Genomic DNA, 25,288 nt, shown 5'->3' on the forward strand with positions numbered 1-25,288 from the left:
AGTTACAGTCAAGCTAAAAATGTCAACCTTTCTTAGGTGTTAGCCCAGCTGACCAGGGACCTAACTCCCAGTCCAGTTCCCCCTTCCTTCCTATCTGCTTACCCACTTGGGTCATATCAGGCTTGATACCCTCCCACACATCCTACAGCTTGCCTGGCTTTCAGGACGCCCTTAGTAACCAGGGACACAGAAGACCCACCCTAAACAGAGACAGCATTGCTTGTCTCCAATGAGACTGGTTCCAGTCAGAGACACCCAGACCAGTAAAAAACAGAGATAACCAGATACCAAGAGGCCAGATCAAGATTATAAGCAACAGAACCCAATGCAATCCAGGACCATCAAAATCTAAGTCTCCCACCACAACAATCCCTGGATTTCCTACCATTCCTGAAAACTGAGATGATGACCTAAAAATTCTATCTCATGAAGATTATAGAGGTCTTTAAGGAGGATATCAATAACCCTCTTAAAGAAATATGGGAAAGCACAGCCAAAGAGAGAGACGTACTTAAAGAAGAAACAAATAAATCCAAATGCATCACCAAAGAATACAAGAGATAGAAGAGAAAATCTCAGGCATCGATGAAACCATAGAAAATATTGGCATATCAGTCAAAGAAAATACAAAGTGTAAAATACTCTTAACCCCAAAGCCACAACATTCAGAATACAATGAAAAGCTCAAAGGTAAGAGTAATAGGAATAGAAGAGGGTGAAGAATGCCAGTTCAAAGGGCCAGAAAACATCGTCAACAAAATCATAGAAGAAAACGTCCCTAAACTAAAGCAAGAGATGCCTGTAAATGTACAAAAAGGCTACAGAACAGGAGATTGGGCCAGATAAGAAAATCCTCTTATAATATCATAATTAAAACACTAAATGCACAAAACAAAGACAAACATTAAAAGCTTACCTAAAAAATTAAACATTTCAAAAAAAAAAAAGGACATTTCAAAACAAAACCCAAAAGAAGAGAACCACAAAAACATAAATCCAACTCTAACAACAAAAATAACAGGAAGCAACAACCTGGGTCCTTAATATCTCTCAACATCAATGGACTCAATTACCCACTAAAAAGCCAAAGCCTAATAGACTGACTATGAAAAGCAGGATCCAGTATTTTGCTGCATGTAAGAAACACTCCTTGGTGACAAAGCCAGACACTACGTCAGAGTAAAAAGTTGGAAACAAGGTTTTCAATCTAATGGTCCCAAGAGAAAAACAAAGAGTTGATTCTAATATCCAATAAAATGGGTTTTCAACCCAAAGGTATCAAAGAGATAGGAAAGGACACTTCATATTTATCAAAGGAAAAATCTACCAAGTGGAAGTTTCAATTCTGAACATCTATACCCAAAATGAAAGGGCATCCACATTTGTAAAATAAAGTTTACTGAAGCTCAAAACACACATTAATAGTGGGAGACTTCAAAACCCCATTCTCAACAATGAACAGGACATTGAAACAGAAACTAAACAGACACACTGAGAAACTAACAGAAGTTATGAACCAAATGTACTGAACATATATCTAAGGAATACTTCCCCCCAAAACAAGAGAATATACCTCTCAGTACCTCTTGGAACCTTCTTTAAAATTGACCATTTAATAGGGCACAAAACAAGCCTCAACAGATACAACAAGACTGATGTAATACCGTACATTCTATCCTATCACCACAGACTAAGGTTAGACTTCAAGAACAATAAAAATAATAGAAAGCCCACATATTCGTGGAAACTGAACAACTCTGCTCAATGATAACTTGGTCAGGAAAGAAATAAAGAAAGAAACCAAAGACTTTATAGAATTCAATGAAAAGTAAGACACATTATGCCAAAACTTATGGGAAACATTAAAAGTAGTGATAAGAGGAAAATTCATAGCACTAAGTGTTTTTTATAAAGAAAATGGAGAGATTTCATACAAGCAACTTAACAGCACCACAGAAAGCTCTAGAACAGAAAGAAGCAAAGACACTCAAGAGGTGTAGATAGAAGGAAATAGTCAAACTCAGGGCTGAAATCAATCAGTTAGAGACAAGGAGGAGAAAATCAGCAAGATAAATATACCTTTAGCCAAACTAACCAAAGGTCACAGAGAGAGTATCCAAATTAACAAAATCAGAAATGATAAGGAAGACATAACAGAAACTGAGGAAATTTTTAAAAAACAACAGAACCTAAAAAACAGAACCTGCAAAAGCCTACATGCTATAAAACTGGAAAATCTAGATGAAATCGATGATTTTTCTCCATAGATACTATGTACCAAAGTTAAATCAAGATCATATATAATATTAATATCATATGATTGTATTAATAGTGCCATAACCTCTAAGTAAAAAGAAATAATCATCAAAAACCTCCCAACCAAAATAAACCCAAGTCTAGATTAGAAGGCTTTAGTGCAGAATTCTCCCAGCCCTTCAAAGAAGAGCTAATAACAATATTGCTCAAACTATTCCATGAAATAGAAGCAGAAGGAATACTACCCAGTTTACTCAATAAGGTACAGTTACTATGATACCCTAAACCACACAAAGACTCAACAAAAAAAACTTCAGACCAATTTCACTTACAAATATCTATGCAAAAACAAACCTCAATAAAATTCTCACAAACTGAATCCAAGAACACATCAAAACCATCATTCAACATGATCAAGCAGTCTTCATCCCTGGAATGCTGTAATGTTTCAATATATGAAAATCCATCAACATAATACACTATATAAACAAATTCAGGGAAAATACCACATGATCATCTCATTAGATGCTGAAAATTCAGTCTACACACACAATATCCCTTCATGTTAAAATTCATGAAGAGTTCAGAAATTCATGGCACATACCTAAATATAATAAAAGCAATATATAGCAAACCAACAGCCAACATCAAATTAAATGGAGAGAAAATACAAGCAATCCCACCAAAATCCAGAACAAAGCAAGGCTGTCCACTCTCCCTGTCTATTCAATATAATACTCCAATTTCTAGGCAGAGCAATTAGACAACAAAAGGAGATCAATAGGATACAAAATGGAAAGGAAAAAGTCAAAGTGTCACTATTTGCAGATGATATGATAGTATACATGAGTGACCCCAAAAATTCCACTGGAGAATTCCTACAGCTGATAATCAGTAAAGTGCCAGGATATAAAATTAACCCAAATAAATCAGTAGCCTTCTTTCATACAAATGATAGACAGGCTGAAGAAAAGAATAGGGAAACTCTTCACAATAGCCACAAATAGTACAAAATAACTTGATGAAACTCTTACTAGGCAAGTGAAAGATATATATGAGAAGAACTCCAAAATTTGGAAAATAGAAATCTAAGAAGACCTCAGAAGATGGAAATATCTCCCATGCTCATAGATAGGTAGGATTAACATTTTGAAAATGGATATCTTACCAAAAGCAATGTATAGCTTCAATGCAATCGCCACGAAAATTCCAACACAATTCTTCACAGACATGGAAAGAGCAATTCTCAACTTCATATGGAAAGACAAAAATCCCAGGGTATCCAAAACAATTTCCAACAATATAAGAACTTCCTTGGGAATCACCATTCCTGACCTAAAGCTGGACTACAAAGCAATAGTGATTTAAAAAAAATGATAAATAAATCCATGGTATTGGTGCACAGGTTGATCCATAGAATATAATGAAAGACCCAGAAGTAAATCCATACACCTATGGATACCTGATATTTGACAAAGAAGCCAAAAAACATACAGTGGAAAAAAAGAAAGCATCTTCAATAATGGTGCTGGTTTAACTGGCAGTCATATGTAGAAGAATGAAATAGATCAATATTTTTCACCTTAAACAAAGCTCCAAGCTAAGTGGATCAAGGACCTCAACATAAAACCAGATATACTGAATCTAATAGAAGAGACAATCAGTAAGAGCCTCGGACTCATTGGCACAGGGGGAATTTTTCAATAAAGAACACTAATAGCTCAGGATGCAGAATTGGTAAGTGAGACCTCATGAAACTGAAAAGCTTCTGTATGGTAAAAGTCAGCAACCTAGAGATTGGGAAAAAAACTTCACTAACACTACATCCGATAGAGGGTTAATATTTAAAATATATAAAGAATTCAAGTAGTTAACCTCCAAAAAAAAAAAACTCCAAATAACCCAATTAAAAATATAGTGCAGAGCTAAACAAAGAATTCACAACAGAAGACTTTCTAATAGTGGAGAAACACTTCAAGAAATGTTCAAGGTCCTTAGTCATTAGAGAAAAGCAAATCAAAATGACCCTGAGTTTCCACCTTACACCAATCAGAATGCCTAAGATCAAAAACTCAGGTGACAGCACATGCTGGTGAGGATGTGGGGAAAGAGGAACAACCACTCTGGAAAACCTTTTGGTGGTTCCTCAGAAAATTGGATATAGTTCTACCTGAAGACCCAGTTATACCACTTAGAAGGGGATAGGAAATAGATGTTAGAAACAGAGGAAGGGAGGGATGTGGGTGGAGAGGAGAGGGAGAGTGTAAAGGCGGAACAGGATCAGTTGTGGGGGAGGGGAACAGGGGAGAAGCCCAGAGGACCAGGAGAATGAAAGGAAATAAGCAGCTGGGAAGGGGGAGCTGAGTAAAGGGGGGGGGGCGAGGTAGCGGGAGCCTCTAGAAAATACCAGAGACCCAGGAGGTGAGAGACTATCAGGACTCAATTTAGGTGACCGTAGCCAAAATGCCCAACATTGGAGACAGAGAACTCTGCTGCCAGAGAATCTACTACCAGCAGATAGACTGGATCTCAAGCAAAGGGACAGGGTTACTAATACATAGTCAAAATTTCTGGAGCAGAACTGTTACTGTCTAAAAGGACCGCAGGGACAAAAATGGAGAAGAGACTGAAAGGAAAACGGGGTTCCAATGGCCTGCCGAACTTGGGATCCATTTCAGAGCAGAGCACCAAGGCCTGACACTATTATTAATTATGATGTGCAGATGGGAGCCTGGCATGGCTGTCCTCTGTGGGGCCCTACCAGCAACTGACCGAGGAAGATATACCCAATGACTGGACTAAAGCCAAGGAACCCTATGTTTAAATTAGGGGAAGGATTGAAGAAATTGAAGGGGAGAGTGACTCCATAGGAAAACCAGCAGTGTCAACTAACCCAGACCCCAGGGAGCTCTCAGATTCTGAGCCACCAAGGAGGCAGCATACACACATGGGCTTATTCAAGGCCCCTAGGACATATATATCAGAGGTCTACCTGGGCTTGCCTCAATGGGAGAAGGTGTGCTTAGTCCATGAGAGATCTGAGGCCCCAGGGAAGGGGGGAAGCCTGGTGGAGGGAGCACCCTCTGGGAGGCAAGGGGTAGGGGGGGTGGGATGAGGTACTGTAGGAGGGGTGACTGAAAGGTGGGACAATGACTGGAATGTAAATAATATAAATATAATAATATATTAATATATTATTTAATGTATATTGTATATTAAATAATATATATAATATAATATAATATAATATAATATAATATAATATAATATAATATAATATAATATAATATAATATAATAATAAATATATAAAATAATCACACACACACACACACAGAAAGAACAAAATGAAAAGGTCACTCACTGATAGACCTAGTGTGACTTGAAGGTGAAATGCAAATAAAAACCCAAGGAATCAAAGAGAATGCTTGCTGATTCCTCAAGTTTCTCTTGCTTTTCATCCATTATCCTCGGTCATCCAAAAACTGAAGGCAGAACATTGGTATGAGATTAAGCTTTGAAGTTGGCTGCTTGTAGCTAACAGCTTTTATCCTTTTAGTTAAGCATGAACATGGGGAGAACAAGGGTGTAAGTGCCAGTTGTTGGGCGTTTCTGTCCTGATGATCTTGGAAAGTCTAACAGGATCAGATAATTTGCCCCTCGGTGTGCACAGGGTGAATAAAGAAGAGCACAAGAGAACTGACAGCAGACACTGCTCCTGGATCTCCATGTTCATGTAACCAATCCATGAGCTGGTCCAGTAAAGGAGTTCTTATCATTGGCCCTATAAACTAGTCAGAAGAGAAAGGCTGGGTCTGGCCTCACAACTGGCAAGAATGAGGCCCATGACTCAGTTTGTTTACCACGCAGTCTGATTTACTAGCAAACTACCAAATAATCCTTACAAGGAATAAACACAAGTTCTATTCTTATAGAAGTAAGTAGATCTTCCTTGGGGCTTTGCTTTATTGCACACTAGTTTTTTGTTTGTTTTTTGTTTTGTTTTGTTTTGTTTTTTGTTTTGTTCTGTTTTTCCACAGTCCAGTACTATTGGCCTCTCTCACCGAGGTGAGAATCTTTCTAGCCATCACAATCCAGATCATTGCAGTTGCAGTGTCAGGAGCTCTCTGGATGGGAGGTCCTGTCCTACACCCCTTTATTTGGGGGAATACTGTTGCTCTGATTAAAAATATTTCTGTATCTTACCCCTTAGTGCTTCCAGGGTAGTAGGGATGGCTATAGGCTATATCCCACCCCATCCCCCACAATCCAGTGGAAAGAGGCAGGAAAATCAGCTCAGTGAATACATTAGTGCTCAATTTAGAAAGCTGGGGTTACTCATCATGCCTACCAGGAACAAACACTCTCTAGGCTGTATTAGGCCAGCAAAATTCTATCCATTATACAGGGAAAGGAAAGTCCTCACAGGAATCAAATAATCATCTATATTCAATCACTTAGCAACTAAGACAAACATGAAAAGAAAAGAGTCCTAAAATAAGGAAGTAAAATTCTACTTGTTAAAAAAAAAAAGCCAAATTACTGGTATGGAATTCTTACCAGATCAAAGTAAAAGAAATCTTCAGTTGAGAGCTATCAAATCAATTGATAAGAGCTTAAAATTATATTTTCCTTTTTTCTCTCTTTTCATACTGAAACGCATTTTCCTGCCTCTCTCAGTAATGCCTGAGACCTAAGAAAAAGTTAAAGGTACACACACACACACACACACACACACACACAGACCCATACATGCACACACCCTACACTTCAGTTTATAGTAATTCACCTCACTATAAAATCTAACAGGATATTTCTGTCTGGTATTTTCGAATTCCATATAGTTTTCATTTCCTTCTAAAATTATATTCGTTAAATGTCACAGATAAAATAATGAGGGCATATACTACACTGTATTAAGGAAAGACTAATTATACTTTTTCAGGTCACAGCTAACCTTATTTATATTATTTAGGTAAAACACCGACGGATGTTAAAATTCAAAAGTTATTGAGAGGGTCCGAAACAACTGAACTCTATCACCTATGAGGCTACAGCAAAGTGGAAAGAGCACACTTGCAATATAATTGTCCTAAGGTTAGCAAGTGTGTTCAAATGTAAGGTTAAAAGCAGACCATGATTCCCTTCTCAAGATACCTTCATGAAGGAAAGTTGGAAAGAAAAAGATGGAAAGAAAGGAGGGAAGAGAGAGGGAGGTTTAAAGAACTCAGCAATGTAAACAAGTAAATATCTATCTACTCCTGATCCAAACTGAGTCAAATAAAACCATTCCTTTGTACTAATAGGAAAAAGTTGACATGACTGGGGAGAAACTCTGTATTAGTAGTGGTACATCAACACTGACATAAGACGCTAAGGAAGTGACGTGACACTACAGAGATGGCCCAGTGGTTAAGAGCACTGACTTCCAGAGGTCCTGAGTTCAATTCCCAGCAGCCACATGGTGCCTCACAACCATCTGTAATGGAATATGATGCCATCTTCTGGTGTGTCTGAATAGAGCAACAGTGTACTCATGTGCATAAAATAAAAAATAAGTCTTAAAAAGAAGAAGGAAGTGGTGTGGCACTAACCTATTCTCCATTCTCTCTGTTTGTGTGACCTCCAAGCCCAGGAATCCTCATAATCTCCATGCTTTTTGTGTCAAATCATGTAAACAACAACTGTCCTTCCCCTCCTTTATATCCAAGCTCGCAATTGAGTATGTACAGACAGAGAGAGGAGAGAGAGAAAGAGAGAGAGAGAGAGAGAGAGAGAGAGAGAGAGAGAGAGAGAGAGAGAGAGAGAGAGAATGCTAAAGATAACTCGTTCTGTAAAGTGCTTGTCAGACAAGCAAAAAGACCTGAGTTTGTTCTCCCAGAATCCCCAGAGCCAAGCAGGGTGTGGTGGCAAACACTTATAACCCTAACCCTGAGGAGGGAAAGAATAAGGCTCCTTAGATCTCACTGACTAGTTAGCCTAATACTAAGTTTAAGGTTCCAATGAGAATACCTTATGAAAACATAAGATAGACTGATGTCCTTGGCAACAGCCCTCCAGTTTGATCTCTGGTATCAACGAACTTGCATATGTAAGTGCATGGTGTGCAGATACACAGACACACACACACACACACACACATTGTACGCATACCCACACACACCATATACATACCCACAATGACAACATATAACTGAAGTAGTTAAAAATATTGAAATAAAGTTTTAATCACTTTACATAGGTAAACTAAAAAAATAATTTCCTTTGCTCAATTCAGAGCATGGATGATTACACATCTTCACAGCAAGCAAGTGCACTTATTACTGTTCACTATCAATTGGGGAGAAATAAAGTCGGCAAACACCTTCCTTAGCAGACTAAAAGGTGAAACCATTGTTGGCCCAGCGAAACAAAAATGAGGTAATAATTAAGTATTGCCAATAAAGAAAGAAGCATAATTCAGACAGCTTTTAACTCAGTCATTTTCAGATGCCTGATTTGTACCAGGGACTTTTCTAACCATCAAAGAAGGTTTTGTTTTTGTTTTATGTATACTTAAAAAGCTGAAGACACAGGAGGAGTGCGAGGGAAATGAGAGAGTTACCATGAGACACAAGTGCTGGAAGCAGGAAAAGACTCAAGCAAGGCAGAGGCAGGCGGACAATTAAGCTGCAGCTAAGTAGAGCAATTTTGCATTTATAATAAAAAGTTTAACTTAAATGTTCAAATGCTAGAAAAGTGAAACTAGCACAACGAGAACACTGTTAAAATACTTTTTGTTTTAATGAATCATTAACTTCAGGCGTGGCAGAGCTTACTTAGATGCTGCAGCAAAGAGTGGGAAAGAAAACACAGTGTGGCTGCTTAGAAGAATTAGCAAGAAGAGTGATCACAAATCTATTAAGACACCGGTTTTCACAGCTCTGTGATTTGGGGCAGCATTAAAGAACCGAGGTGAAGAGGCAGAATGCTCGGCTGAGTCACTTTGGCCAAATGTAAATGGTGGAAAAAGGGTGGAGGAAATGAAGATCTGGGGAGACAGATATTGAAGTTGTGCGCTAGGTCTCATCTGGGTGGTAAGTGGTAGGAAACAGGGTCTGTGGACGCACTGGTTCTTGGAGGTAATGACACATGGTATACACTATTCATCTTCATGACTCTAAGCTGAGTGGTCAATGACTAATGGATAACACACAATGAAGAGGACTGTCAGTACAGAAATGATGTCTGCTTAAGTAACTGGCTTCTCCGTCTACACATTTTAACCAGTAGTTATGATGGACAAGAGATATGGTAGAAGAACACAGCCATTCAGGTTTCTAAATCAATAGGAAACATAAGGAGGATGACAGGAGATGCTGCCCGGTAGGTAGGTAGGTAGGGCATTTACGTTCAAGGAAAATTAAGACGAAACAACGTGAATCAATTTATTTATGTTTTCTATGCCTCTTTCCAAGCAACTGAATTGAGTTGAACATTGTGGTAAACTGTTAATCAGTGTAAATTAATGACCACCTACTCAAACCTTACCCTCCCAACCTAGACCATTATGCTGTATGACTCTGATAAATAAGTTCTCTAACATTTCAAAATTATAAACATTCTCCAACTTATTCAAACTCTGCCAGGAGAATTAAAATTCCAGGGATTTCCTCAAGTTTACATGTCTGTTTAGACTGTGGCCTGCTCCTGACTTTTGTTTACAGAAATGTTTTCCCTGTTTGAAAGACAAACAATATGCATTTGAGTTTTAAAAATAAAGACCACATCTCTAGATATGTATTAAATATCTTTCTCTTGTAAATGATTTTCTTCATGCTCATCTTCTCATGTTATGTAGAAATACTAAAACTTATTCCATTTCAGAGAGAAAAAAGTTACTGCAAACCCACTTATTCTCGAGAAACAGTTATTTTTTCAAACTTTCAGAGATAGACTGTGGAGTGAGTCATGATGCTTCCCTCTCCTGAACTCCTCCTCACTCAGCACATGTCATCTAGGCTTTGATTTCTACCCCATGATGTTACAGCTTTAGATAACCAGGAAACTCCCTGTGCTCAAATATGCCCTGCTGCTGTATCTTCAGTCCTTGTCTCAGTCTCAGTAACACCCAACAGAGACAATCACTTTGCTTTTGTTATAGGGTACTGTTACCTAGCCTTTAGAATCCCACTGATTTCTGCTGTGGTTTTTCTTCTCTATGACAATACATTTTCAATCTTTGCAAGCTATTCTTCTACAAACATATTAAAGTGCCCCAAAAGTATTTATTGATATTATCATTAGTCTCTCTGGTATTTTCTCAGGTATTCAAATCAATGCCAAACATTTGATTACCAGCCAAATAAGCAAATGAATTGTTTTTTTCTTGGTTTGCTGTTCTCATGTCTTTGTTCATTATAAGTCACTGCTCACTCAAGAATTATACTCGCCTACACACCGCTATTCATTTATGATCACTAGTTATTTCCTTATAAGTGCTCATGTCTTTTTTTAAATGAATCAATAATTTCTCTTCAAGACACAATTCAGATTGTAATAATCTAATTAATTTATTAGTCTTCTCCCTCTTTGACTTCTATACTACAGGTGGCTGCACACATTGCTACACATAGGTTAACATTTTCTAATTTTTACACCAATGTGTATTCTTCTACATTTGAATTTAGGATCCCCACTGAATTTAGGTATCAAGGTCAGATTAGAGTTATAATTTTATTTCTAGAATCAACTATTCTGGTGCAATGTTGGCGCTGAAAATGTTTTAAATGGATAGTTGAATGTTAATAAGTCAGTACTTATTAACATTCTAACTCCAATTTTCAAAGACATTTTAATAGATGTTCCCAGAATGAGAGACCCTGTGATTAACTCTGAGGCAATTTGTACTTAAACTTCTACCTACAGACTCTAATACATACTGTGTCTGAAGGACTATTTCAATGTGCCTTTGGTATTTATAATTTGAGAAGAAATTCTGATCAACATGGCGCTACTAATGAATGAAAATTGCATCAAATATAACAGATACTTGGTTTTTTTTAACCATATCACTAGTGCTAAGAATGAAAGCCCATATGTTAAAATATAAAATTTAAAATTAAAGTCAAACAGAAGATCTTTTCATGCGAAGTATCCTTATATTGATAAAACCTCCGTTAAGCATCAAATGCCATACAAGTAGGCATCCAGGTAGCTTGGGTAAAATCTTCATCAATAGACACAAGAGAAGATTTCCAATTGAAGATCCAAACCTTACTACTTCTCTCTACAAAACCCATGGTTTTGTAGTTTTGTGTAGAGCACATTCCAAACTAGAGTCTTGACCAGTTGTTGTCAACATTCCTAACACTGCAACCCCTTCTTAATACATTTCCTCATGTGGTGGTGCTTCCCAAACCATAAAATTATTTTCACTTCTATTTCAGAACTGTAATTTTGCTACTGTTGTGAATAATAATGCAAATATCTGATATGCAGATGGCAAGGAGATCCCTGTGAAAGAGGTTGTGACCCACAAGTTGAGGATCTCTGCTTTAAACAAATAGAAAACATTGCTTTCTGAATGGCTTTTTTGCTACCATCCCTTAACAGGTGACAAGCAGGGACTTCTGTTTGGCAAATAGAAAGTTCTAACATATGCTGTGGCAAACAAGCTTATGTAACAATAGAACACCCATCCTGGTATTCACATCTCTTATTAAGAACAACAGGATAGCAAAGTGACTCATCAGCTGTGTGCACTCTCTTGATTCTAGTAATTTGGGACAAGTGTGGGGAAGTTACAGTTGTTAATGTGCAGCTCTAAATGACAGATGAGAGAAGTTACTAAGCAACATTAAGTACTTGCATTTTTCTATTCTTTCAAAGCTGTCCAAAGCTGAATAATCCCATAATATAAAGGGAAAAGGAAAGGTAATGTAGGAGTCATGTTTTTGACTGAATGAAAATGTTCTGCTTAATAATTCAGAGAATGTGATTAACAGTGAATATATCAACTTTGGTCTAAATGATTACGTCATTTTAGGTGTAATCCCCTGAACTCACTGTCACCTTCTAGCCTGGCTATAAGCTGCACAGATCAGGACCACGATGAAGGGCAACATCATGGAGTGGGGCAGGTAGCTTTGAGAGAGTGACCTTAATGGTTCTGGCAACCAGATTCTTTCCATGCAACTTGGCTCCTCTGTTTTTAGTATCAGGTATTAATTCTTATTAAAGTAAGATTATAAGAGTAAATCATATACTTGGTTCCATATTATGTGTTTCCTTGGGTCCTTCCCAGTTACTAGAGTTATGGCAACTTTTAGCACTGTAAGGATTTCTCTGATTTCCTGACTCATCCTTTGCTGACCCTGGCAGAATGCTTCACAAAGACAATCTATCAATGGCTGAAGAAGAAAATCAGATACAGGGGCATGGTGTTTACATGTCTGTCTCTTGATGTGGTAATCTTATTAACTCTATTCCCATGACCCTTAAACATCCCAGAAATAGCTAGCTATTAGTTAGAGAATTCAAAATCAACTTGAGGAAAGGCCAGACAAGTGACAATTTTCCAGGTCTCCCTCTCTTCATTAGCCAGCAAAGAGAAGTTTTGGTGAACAGCCAAGGAAGAAACACTCCCTTATGTTCTCTGTGTCAGCAAAACAGGTTGCTGAATAAACCACCAACTCATCTTTCTTTCAGGTTCTGTTTTCAGGTCAAGAATTCTGTAATGGTTTCTCATAGCACACTCCATTCCATTTAGTTCATCTGTAACTCAAAGGCTGTCTGTCTGGACAAGAGCTTTTCCTCAGACAAGAGGAACACACAGGTAACAACAGCAGACTAATCAACATAGAACAACACAGAACACCGTCTGCTATACTCAGTGTACAGCATGAGTGTGTTTTCAGAATGCTAGAAAGAAAAATGAAAGAGCTCTCCTCATAATTTTAGAATGGTGTGACAAATTACAATTTCTGAGGTTTGTGTGTTAACTACCCCTTTGGTAGGAGTTTACAATGCATTTCTGATTTAACTGTGTTATCAGTAACGGCTTTTTAAATATTTTAAGAAAATCATTTTGAGTAAAATAATAATGAAGACAGTAGAGAAAGAAAATGTAAGCTAGTGAATAACTTTACAAGTATCACTAATTTAATTAATATAAAGAAAAATAAAGACTATATATTTAGAGTGCCTTTAGGACATGTTTTCTTAATATATCTGAAACAAGATTCCAAGACTAGAAAAAGCTAATATGATCAACCTCCTTTCTGACTGTCTATTTCTCTCTCTCTCTCTCTCTCTCTCTCTCTCTCTCTCTCTCTCTCTCTGTGTGTGTGTGTGTGTGTGTGTGCATGTGTGTGTGTCAGTGTGTGTGAAGTGTATCTGTATAAATGTGTATAATTGGGGCATGAGTATGTATGTGAGTGGATGTGTGTGTGTGCCATGTGTAGTATAAGTGTATAGGGTATTCATGTGTATATGTGCATGGATGTATGCACATCTGTGTGGGTATGGAGGCAAGAAGTTGACTTCCAGTGTCTTTCTCTATAGCTCACCATTGATTTCTTTGTTTGTTTACAGTTTTTTCTCTGAATCTAGAGTTAACTGTTTCAACTAGACTGGCTGACCAGTGAGCTTCTGGAATCTTTCTGTGTGGAGTCTCTGCCTCTCACAGCACTGGAGTTATAGAGGCTAAGCACCATGCTTAGGTTCATATGGGGACTAAAGATGGAAGTGAAGGACACTGAGCTCATGTAACAAGCACCTTTCCTCTTGGGCCCTCTCCTCTGCCTCATATATTTTGAGTAATTATTATAAATATTCTTCTCCCTGTGATACCTCTCCTGGGCATATACCCAGACGATTCCCCAGCATGCAACAAGGACACATGCTCCACTATGTTCATAGCAGCCTTATTCATAATAGCCAGAAGCTGGAAAGAACCCAAATATCCCTCAATGGAGGAATGGATACAGAAAATGTGGTATATATACACAATGAAGTACTATTCAGCAATTAAAAACAATGAATTCATGAATTTTTTTAGGCAAATGGATGGAACTGAAAAATATCATCCTAAGCGAGGTAATGCAATCACAAAAGAATACACATGAAATGCAATCATTGATACGTGGATATTAATTAGCCCTGAAGCTCTGAATACTGAAGATACAATTAGCATATTAAATGATTCCCATGAAAAAGGAAGAAGAGGGCCCTAATCCTGGAAAGGCTTGATCCAGCATTGTAGGGGAGTACCAGGACAGAGAAAAGGGAGAGGGAAAGATAGGAGAATGGATGGAGAGAAGAGGACTTATGGGACATATGGGGGGGGGGGACTGGGAAAGGGGAAGGCTTCTAGAATGTAAACAAAGAAAAAAATTAAAATAAAATAAAAAAATAAATATTCTTCTCTAAAGCCTCATCGTACACAATTAAAACACATAATTATATGAAGTGGGTTTTATTTTTATCATGCCAATTTTAAAAGAAATCTGAGCCACATTTATTAGACTGATGTTTAATTTGGCATTAAGGATTGAGTTCAGGCAGGCATTTTGAATGGAATCAGAAGTGTTAAACTCTATTTTACAATATGTAAGAAATAAATGAAAGGAAATTCAAATTAGTGTCTTTGCATATTGAGCAACTTTATGTGAGGTTGATTTTTTCCCAAACCATTATCTATACTTCTATCTCATCATGAAGAATCAAAATGTGGAATTGTCTAAAGGCAAAGAGAATAAATGATGAAACAAGGACCAGCTGGTTTGCTAGGGGAGCATCCTACTGTGATTACTCATTTAATGAAACTCTAAAGACATTTTCAATCGCTAACATACTTCTCTTCTGACCTGTCCTCCTACTGATTAAAATTCTTATGTGATAACTGATTTATGGGGATTAGAGAGAAGAATAGTATAGTGTGATTTGACCTCAGAAGGGACTATAAAACAAATCTTCCACTTGAAAAACCATGTGCTATGTTCAAATTACATAGCCATGGGATTGAAATATGTAAAGAAAAATTAGAATTTAAATTATCACAGGAACTGAATGAACTCCTTTGGAAGACAGATTGAAGACTGATTTTTCCCTTTATTAACTATAGTTTATTCTCTGGTGGTAATGTTGAAAGCAAAGTTCTGCTGACAGACATGAACAGCATGTTCATGGGTTAGTTATGGTAGATTAAAACTGTCTAAGAAGTTTTTCTCCAATAAATCTAAAACATAAAACAACCTTGAAGCTTTGTTTTAGGCTAGGGATGTCGTTTAGATAGTAGTGTGCTTGCTTACATTGGAAGAAGTCCTGGGGTTGATTTTGAGCACCACAGATAGCCAATGTAGTAGCATACACAGCCAATGCCAGCATTAGAAAGTAGAGGAAGAAATATCAGACATTTCTTTTCATCTTCACCTACATAAAGAGTTTGAGACCCACTTGGGCATTTTGACAACCTGTCTCCAAATAAATGAACTGTTTTTAACTTCGTGCTATGACCAAAGGAGAGAGCTCCTTTGATATGTCATCATTCCAACATTTGGTTTTATTTTCTGCCTAAAGATAAATTAATATTTCAACCCCAGAAATTAGATATCAATAATTGTAATTTGTGATTTGGAAATAATATATTAATTTATTGCGTTAGATCTATTCCCTATATTATAAATAAATAATAAGAAATCTGAAATACCCAGAAATTAGAAGCTTCCTGAGTGGAGACCTGAAACATAGATAGAGATTTCCACATCTAACTCAAATAACATGCAAAGTCAAAATATAGCCATGCAGAGAATACCGTATAAACTAACCTTCATGCTCTTTGTACAAATTGTGCATAAGAAATGAACTTTGTGCTTTGATGCATGTCCCATCCACCAAGGTATCTTACTGATGCAGAAAAATATCTTCCACAGAATATTAAACACAATTTAAGTCCCAAGAATTTAACATAATAGATTCACAACGCAAACTACCAAGAGAAGTAAATGTGTTTTGAATAATTTGATAGTGTTTTTATAAGTCCTTCTTATCCTAGTTATTTGTCTGCCTCGGACATTATATTGGAATATAATTTTCTGTTTGCTGAAGATGTTTGTTTTAACCATTATGGAAGTGGGTTTACCTATTATTCAAGAGGCTGAATTCAGTTGATTATATCAAGTTCTTACTGAGCTCCAAAACTCTGTTCTCTAAAGCACTAAAATTTTGAAAATAAACAAGTAGTCTTAGCTCCTGTCCTCGGTGAAGAAACCAGAAATTTTCTGCCTTTACTGGCAAGCAAAAGCACAAATTGGAGTAACCTCACAGACTGTATAGCCAGTGGTTAGAATCCAGACAGCATCTCCAGTGTGTCTGATATTAAAGTTGAAATTTAAAGCATAAAGATACACCTTGAAGTGAAATACTTCAGTGTGCAGGAAAACCAAGAGGAGTTTGTTTGTCAAGAAATAAATTGCAGACAGAGGAGGAAATGTAAGTAGAAACAGTGGAGGTGAGGAGAGCTGTATATTCTCAGGGTTATAATAAGACCAGAGCTTGTTAGTAAGCTTGCAGCTTTTTGTTTAACAGCATGATTTGCAGAGCCAGATTGTCTGCAACTCAAGGCTCACATCTATCTACCAACTTGTGACTGTGGAAAAAGTCACTTGACCCTTCTTCATTTATATTGTGCAGTTTTCTCCTTTATGTAATGGAAAGGAAGAATATGGGTAGCATTGTCAAGGTAAGCTTATGGTCAAGATTACATGTATGATGCTTGTAAAAGCACTGTCATATGAAATGCATGCACTCTGTAAAAGCCACTACCATTCTATTTAAGTTATAAGAGGCAATGGAGCCAATGTCAATAATTGTCTAAAAGTCAACCCTCAACACACTGCTTCCACTCCCAACAAGAAATGTTACAAATGACAAGAGAATCAGGACCAAAGGGGTGTTTACAACCTTACTTCATCACACACATACCTGCATGTGCATGAGCACACACACACACACACACACACAACAAAAGTGCTGGAGCATGAACCCTATTTATAGAGCACTTTTCTTTATGTTCTGATTTTTGAGTTAATAGCTTTTGCTTCTTGCATTTAGTGTGATTGGCAGCTGCGAGTCAAAAAAAAAAAAAAGAACCAAGTCAAGGACACTGTGATTTAAATTTTCAATGCAATGTAAACTTCCTGTTAAAAGGCGAACCCTTCATTTCAAAATGTTGGCTCAGATAATCCTTAATGAAAAGTAAAACTCTGCTGTTTAAATTTAGTATGCTGAGAAAGACCAATCCTGGAATATTGTTTGGCTCTAAGCCCATAACATTTTCATTGCACTCTTCCTTGTTTTCCTCATCTATGGGAGGAAGATGAGTGACAGTAGCCAGGTTAGGCTCCTTCACACATGACTGTTTACCCAAGGAAATCATTTTGGTTTTTTCTTCATTAGGTAAATGTGGCCTTTAGTTTCCTGTCACATTTTTAGGAAATGATTCTACCAGGACCAGCAGTATTCCACGCATGATATCATTTCATCTCGTCGCCTGGCCCTTCCACATGGTATTCTTTATCTGTTTTCTTTTTCTCTTTTAAAAAAATATGTAAGGGTTGACTAAAGGGAAAACTGATTAATTTTTATAATCAAACTTTATAGGGTATGTCTGAGTCTCTGTTTTATCCTTGACTTTAAAGTCTACCCCAAACACAGCCCAAAGAACTTGTATTTCCATGTCTCGCAGGATAAAACAGGCACCCATATTTATACAGCAGCCTCCTATGGAGGAGTTGCCCCTTGGAACTTTCAAGTCATTTCCTCCTGTATGAGCCCCATCATCTTTTGATTCCTGGCAGCCACCCCAGTTTTATTTCCACAGTTTGTAAAGCCAGAAATTGGAATGGTGGCTATGCCAAGTTCAGACTTGGGGTCAAGTTAGATTCCAATTTTTGTGGTTTCAATCTTGAATATGAAGAGAGCAATGAAATCTCTCTTACATAGCATGATTTTTCAAGTACATCCAAGTCCCAGTACCTTCAAAAATGATGCACTGAAGTCATCTGCATCACAGCAGAATTCTTTCTTAATAGAACAGGTAGCAGAGTGACTGGGAGTGGGCGGTAGCCAGGGAGGTTATCACAGCCTACCATTGTCAGCTCTACTGCTTTCCATATATTCTTTTTAAATTCAATTCTGGGTGGAATTTTCTTTTAAATGGTAGAAAGTATCTTCCTTTTATAGCTTTTATACCATCAGTAAGATAGCTCATCCTACATGCTTTACCCATAGAACGCTTACTTGAGGTTAAACTTCATGTCAGGGTTTCAGGAGAGAGAAAATCCTACTGGAAGCAGAAAGAATATCATTCACAACTGTGCCTGAAGCTTTCCCTGGGCAGGTGCTCTTGGCTGGAGGTATTGCTTCTATGAAGATTCTGAGGCTGTCTTGCATGCATATACAAAGACAGCTCTGATCCTAAAGCCATCCAGGAAAGGATAATGTTCAAATGTTTACCGTAGTCTGTGTATTGCCCTAGTTATTAATAGTAGGTAGATTCAGATTCAAGGACTAACTTTGAGATGTCTGACTACAGATATTTATTTCTTCCAAAAGCTTACAAGGCAAAGCATGAATCACAAGCTTCTTGCCTAGGCCAGATACAGTCGCAACAAATTCTGCTAATGATTTAAAAAATAAGATAATATCTCTACAAAGTACTTTTAACTATTGTCTTCCTAAATACAATCCTGTCATTTTTCAGTATGACAAACTTGTGAGGCATGAAGCAAACACATTGCTATAACTTGGCTCTAATAAGCTTCTTTCTTGAAGAACTCTTGATAGATGGCTGTGGAACTCTTAGCCGGGTTTTTCTTCAATTAGCTGAATATCTGATTTCAGCACTCGGTGTCTGTCATTAGAGTGTATGGAACTGCTTGGAAACTCACCACAGCATAGTCTTACATCAAGGATGCTTTCTCTCTCTCTCTCTCTCTCTCTCTCTCTCTCTCTCTCTCTCTCTCTCTCTCAGGACAGACATAGTACAAGCTATTCATTGTTTAGAGATTATGCATGAAAGTTTTTGATTGACAGAATGGATTTCTAAATAGTTGGATATTCTAAGAACGAAAATTGCCTAAACATTGAGTGAGACTTTATATTTAGAGAAATCTGAGATGAGTAGCTGACTAGTCAAAACAATTCTGCTTACTCCTTGACCTGTCTTATTTGTAATAAAGTAATAGAATAGACAGTTTAGGGAGAGAGTCAGACAATTTTAGACTAAACTGGCAGGATAAATGCAGCCCTGGATTTCCTCTTTTCTCATAATAGCTGATTTCAGAATTACATTATGTTTCACAACAATTACTAATTTTACTATCTTCTCTCTTTCTAATTTTTAGACAGTGTCACACTCCATAATCTAGAAATCCCAGTGTAACCTGATCTGGCCTCAAATTCAAGTCTTTCTGTTTCAGAGCTGGGAAGAACAGGTGTAAGTCATGTCTGACCACAGACTTTACCTCAAAAGTTTGAAACCACTTTGACCTATAAAACCTATGATAGTGTATATGCAGTTGTCTATTGGAATATTCTCCAGTCCTGGAGCCTGTTTTAGGTACCTCCTGCTGTAACTATAATATTTCTTGGAATAAAATATAGTGAAACAGTCATTTCTCCAGCAATCCTTCAACTCAGCGGAAGACATCTATTCTAATTATGATATTCTTTTATTTCTCTTTTCTGTCCTGTTTTTCCTGTTACTAAACAGAATAATTGGGTGGGGGGGGATTTTTTCCATTAGAGAAAAACTGGTCAGATAATCCCAACTGTTTTAAGTTAATTATTTCTACTTTCCTTTTAGAAAAGACCTTTAGGATTCTGCCAACCTCCTTGTTTATTCTGTAATTTGCTTTACAATAGGCTGGCTGATGCTGACCTATTTTTAAAAGAGTTGGTTATCTGCATGCACTTTGAATAAACTGACTGGAGTTGTTTTGGAAAGTTCTTAAGCCTTCATTTTCTTCTGCCAGCGAGCACAGCCCTGCAACGTAGCTAAATACAATGGCATCTACGTGTAAAATCATCCCTTTCAAATCATAAGTATTTTAAATGATACTGGTTAGGCGCAGGAGACGAAGGTAGCAGTAAGAGGCTCTCCACCCCACCCACAGCGAGGAATCTGAATGTTTAGCCAGATCATCCATGTAGCCCAGACTGCCATTAAACAGCTAGCTATAGATCAAGTTCGCCTTTAGTTTTAATATTATAAAAGTAAGTAAACAACATGCTTGTTTTGTTTGTTTGTTTATGTATAAATTAGGAAATGAATCTAGAATAGAATTTAGCACAATCAGGGCATTTAAAAATCAAAGCCGGCTTCTTTGATTCCTAGCCATCTGCCCCCACAGGCCACCTCCCATCGCATCAGTAACTTTCAGGAGGTCACACTTGCTCCCCAGTCTCATCGCCTGGAATCACGATGAATTGAACACTTTCCCCAGACTTACTTAGCTAACATTAGGTTCTCTGCTGCAGATAACAGCAAAGCGACCAATAACTAGCACAGAAGTGAGGGACACAAAATGCTTTCAGATTTGCATGGAAAATCTGAAGCTCTGCTTTCCTAACTTTCCTCGCCATTTCTTCTCAGCTTCCCTTCCCCCGCACCACATACCCAGAGGCCACTCAAACTGCCAACCGTGCTGAGTTGAACTTACTGCAGCGTGATGCAGGCGAAGGCTAGGCGCATCTCTGAAGCGAGAGCGACAGCTTTTCCGGAGAGGAACTGGGACCAGCCAGCTCTCAGGATCCTTTCCAATTCACACGCTCTCCGCTCAATCAGAAGGCTCCCACACAGCCCGGCTTCCCCCAAGAGCAAAGCTTCAAGAACTCTGCTCAGAGCATCCTCCTCCCTGCTGCCACCCCCTTCCAGAACACACGGCCCGTTGGAACTAGTGACTGAAAGATGGAAGTCTTCTTCCAGGCGATGGCACGGGCTGCCTGCAACCCACCACTCCCAGATCATTTGCAACTCAAAAACAGCGGAGGCTGAAAGCTGTAGGTTTCCGGAGCCTGAAAGTCAATTTTGGCATCTTCTCTTCCCCACATCTCACTCCTCCCACTTCACCCTCCCCTGCCGAGGCCACCTCCAGTCCTCTGGTAGTCCGCACAGACTAGGTATCGCAAAGGCTTCTTATGCAAACCAAAAATCATCGGGAATGAAACTGAATTTGTCAGAGAGGAAATACCTGTTGTCCGTGCCTATTGCTCTTCGCTCATCTGTCATGGTCCAGGGTTTGTGTGACAATGCATTGATTCGGGAAGTGTGTGCAATGTGTGTATGTGGTGATGAGGCGGCGGCAGTCTGCTTGGCTGCAAGCTACAGCCCTGCCTGGCTGCTGAGGCTGCTGTTGCTACTATAGCCCTTGGAGCACAGGGGGGAACAAGACAGGCAGACAGGGCTTCCCAGCTGTTTAACTGCTGGCTGAGTTATGATCAGACGGTTGGGGAGACAATGCAGCCCTCAGGAGCTGTTCCTGAGATTTTGAGATGGATTTTCTGCAATTCCTATCATTTAGTGTATGTTTGTCCCTCCACCAGAAATCCGATGCTGGACTACCCTGTCTTTATTACTAAATAATATTCTAACTGATTACTCAGTCGCTGCCCACTTAATACTCTCTCTTGCTTCATCCCTGCTTGGGGACTTAGAGCAGGTGATTGGATGGTGGATAGGATAAACTACAAAGGCAATTAACTGATGACCAGAAAGAAAATTGGTGTGTAGCTGTAACTAATCGGGAGACAGATAATGACGGTTTTGAGTCATGCGATAAAAGAAATGTATTGGAAATAAAAACATCACATCATTTTACTTGATCCAATGTGTGCAAAACCTGCTGGCAGTTAAGATGCACGTTCACTCTCCTTCAGTAAAAGTTACCCTGAGATGTGGGTTTTAATGACTCTCAGCCTTCCTATAAGATATCCTCTGTGATTTCAACCACTCTGTCCTGTATAAATTCTGGGGAAGCCTACTTGTTATATCTATAGGTACACCCAGACTCTCTCTCATTGGTTCCTCAGTCTCTGGCCCCACATTGGTTCCTCAGTCTCTGGCCCCACATAGTGATATGAAAACGGTTAGCCAGCAGAAATTACAGACATCCACATTGCTCGCAAACGGTTAGCAGAATCTCAGTTTCTAACATCATCTGATCTAGGAATAGTTTATGTTCATGCTATTGTCCTGTAATAGGTTGGAAATAATATGATAATGTGTTGCATAAACACACACACACCTGTACTCTCTGTCTCTCTGTCTCTCCTCTCTGACTCTGTCTCTGTCTCTGTCTCTCTCTCTCTCTCTCTGTCTCACACACATGCAAATGCACACACACACACACATACACACACAAAATGAATAGCACTTCCACCTTCCACACTATTGTTAGTTTTCACGTTCTGAGCTAAAAATAACCTTAATTCTCTTCAATTTTATTTGTTATGCATACCTGTAACTATGCCTTTGTCTGAGCACCTATTTGTCTGACATATTTATAACCAATCACAGGGCTTGTACAGTCATTGTTAAACAAGATAGAAACATAAAAACATAACAAATTTAAAACAAACAAAAAGAAGCCACGAGAATCAATAATGCAACATTTATTTGTTTATATAAGAAAATCAGAGCTTTTAGGTAGACAAGCGCTAATTAAAGAACAAAGCATTTATCAATTATTTAAAAGATATCGGTTTACCAAAGTATTTACTCTAATCATAGTGACAAATAATATATAACATGATAAGATATAACCAGAAATTTTAATTGCCAAAATTTTAATAAATTGTGGTACCATGTATTTTTGCCTTTTAATGCTTTTTAATCTCTTTTTGTGTGTGTGTGCTTTCTTTTTTATTTTGGCTAAGTAGCACATAAAAATGCAAATCATCACAATTACAAGGAGTAAATTCTAAGGTTTCATCCTCTCAGGCAGTAGGGACGATGTTAGGACGTAATCCCCACTTCATATGCTGGCAGCCCCTCAGCTTGGCTTTCAGACTCGTGCCATCAAATACCCTCAGCGTCTGGAAGGTTCCAGAAGGTTTGAGCCTTTGAAGCTCAAACCGTAGGAAAACCAATGGAGCACTCTTTAAAAAGAGTAATATATCAAATACTTTTAATACTAGCATTTGCATTTGGTCAAAAACAGAAGTGATTCAAGATATTGAAATAATAGTAATAACTCTTGAATTCTAGTTACACACTTTTAAAATGCTGACAATATTGCTGAGATTTACCAAAACAAATAAACAAACAAACAAGCATAAGCCCAGCTCTTCTGACAAAATGATCATGCTTGGTAATGGAGAAGGAAAATCTTCAGCTGAGGAAAAACGACAGATGCTCAGGTCTCTGTCCTTACAATTACAGGGTTTTCCATCTCCTACGGGAACTTGCAGATGACTACTTCACAGGACTCTCTTTCTTTCTGTAGCACGTTCCCATGATTAGGTTTAAAGAAACATCTAAGTAAGTATCTTTATAAAATTAAAATGGTGTGGGAAAATTAAAACTGCCTTGGAAATACTTATTTTTAAAACTATTAAGATATATGTTACATCAAAACACCTGAGTTTTGGTGTGTGTGCATGTGTGTGTGTGTGTGTGTGTGTGTGTGTGTGTGTGTGTGCATACATACAGATATGTGCATATGTGGTTAGTGTCAACATTGACCAACTTCCTTAATCACTCTAGACTTTGTTCTCTGAGGTTGATCATTCAAGAGCCTAGAATTCACTGGTTTGACCAGTTGGCCTTGCTGTAATGGTCCTAGGATCCCTGTCTCTGGGTCTGTGGGATTATAGGCATGAATTTCACTCTGCTTATATGTCCCAAGGATCTAAACTCAGGTATTTATGGCAGTCTGGCAAACATTTTATTGACACAGGTACCTTGGCACCTTAAATGAAACAGTCATCATTTTCATCTAAATCCCTTTCACTGTCAACACATGACATCTCAATCTAAAGTTTTTAATCATAATTCTTTCCTAGAAAAAGCCAAAATGAAAAGGTCTATAGTGGCTTAAACAAAACAAAAGCATCATTTATATAGTTCACTTACGCATCCCTACATATGTCTAAATGTTTACCGCATTGTTTTGCAGAGTCAGAAGGTTATGAATAAATAAAGCAAAGGAGTAAATACAATAACTTATGACTTCAAGATGCAGGTGTTTTGACTCTTCCTGTCTTTAGTTTGCTGCTGGATACATGTAGCACTGTAATTATGTAACTCACTTGGCATGGTCCATAGACCTGAATTATCCATTCACGTTTACCACTCACAAACTGAACAGCACATAATTAACATCTGCCCCAAGGATTACAATAGTGGGTTTCTAGACCCCAGATACAATTAATAAATTCCCCAGAATTTATTCTCACCTGTAGAGCTGCAAAGAATGAACATCAAGATAGTCTTAGTCCTAAGAAACCTGTTGTTGTGCTTCCTTCAACTCCTTTCCAAACCTTCAGCCATTCTTGAGAATATTAGACTAAGAAAAGCTTAAGAAAAGTAATTCCTTACAAATTCTGAATGTGGCTGCATTCCTAAAATTATAAGAGCTTTAAATTGGCTGTTATCACTATCAATAGCACAATTCTTAACCAAAACAAAATACTGTTCACATAATTAGGTATTGTATTACCTTTGGTAGATAAAATTTTTATCATTGCAAACTGATGTTTAGAAATTACATGGCATGTTAATTTTACACATTAGTATCAATGACATCTTCAAAAAAATCAGAAAATTAAACATTTCATTTTGTTACAAATTCAGATTTTAAAGGATATAGACTCCATAATCAAATGTATCCTTACAATCAATTTTGAATGTCTTAAGTTTCATAAAAAATCAAATTCTTCAAATTCCTAGTTACCTGATTTAATTCTTATTAATTTTGACTTGAGTTATGAGAAGAACTACTTTCTAAACTGAACATTCCCCTGACAATTTTTTTATTGGTTTCAAAACT

General features: G+C 37.8%; 1 protein-coding gene across 1 annotated transcript in view; it reads right to left on the reverse strand.

The window, feature by feature from the left end:
* The window catches only part of Dgkb (diacylglycerol kinase beta), a 750,451-nt gene extending 729,157 nt beyond the window's left edge, over nt 1-21,294 (reverse strand). Inside the window, exon 1 of the mRNA XM_052185925.1 lies at nt 20,960-21,294. The gene's annotated coding sequence lies outside the window, so the exon portion shown is untranslated. The remainder of the gene's footprint in view (nt 1-20,959) is intronic.
* Between the last annotated feature and the right edge of the window lie 3,994 nt (nt 21,295-25,288).

This window comes from Apodemus sylvaticus, chromosome 6 (genome assembly GCF_947179515.1).
Source record: "Apodemus sylvaticus chromosome 6, mApoSyl1.1, whole genome shotgun sequence".
NCBI classification, from domain to species: domain Eukaryota; kingdom Metazoa; phylum Chordata; class Mammalia; order Rodentia; family Muridae; genus Apodemus; species Apodemus sylvaticus.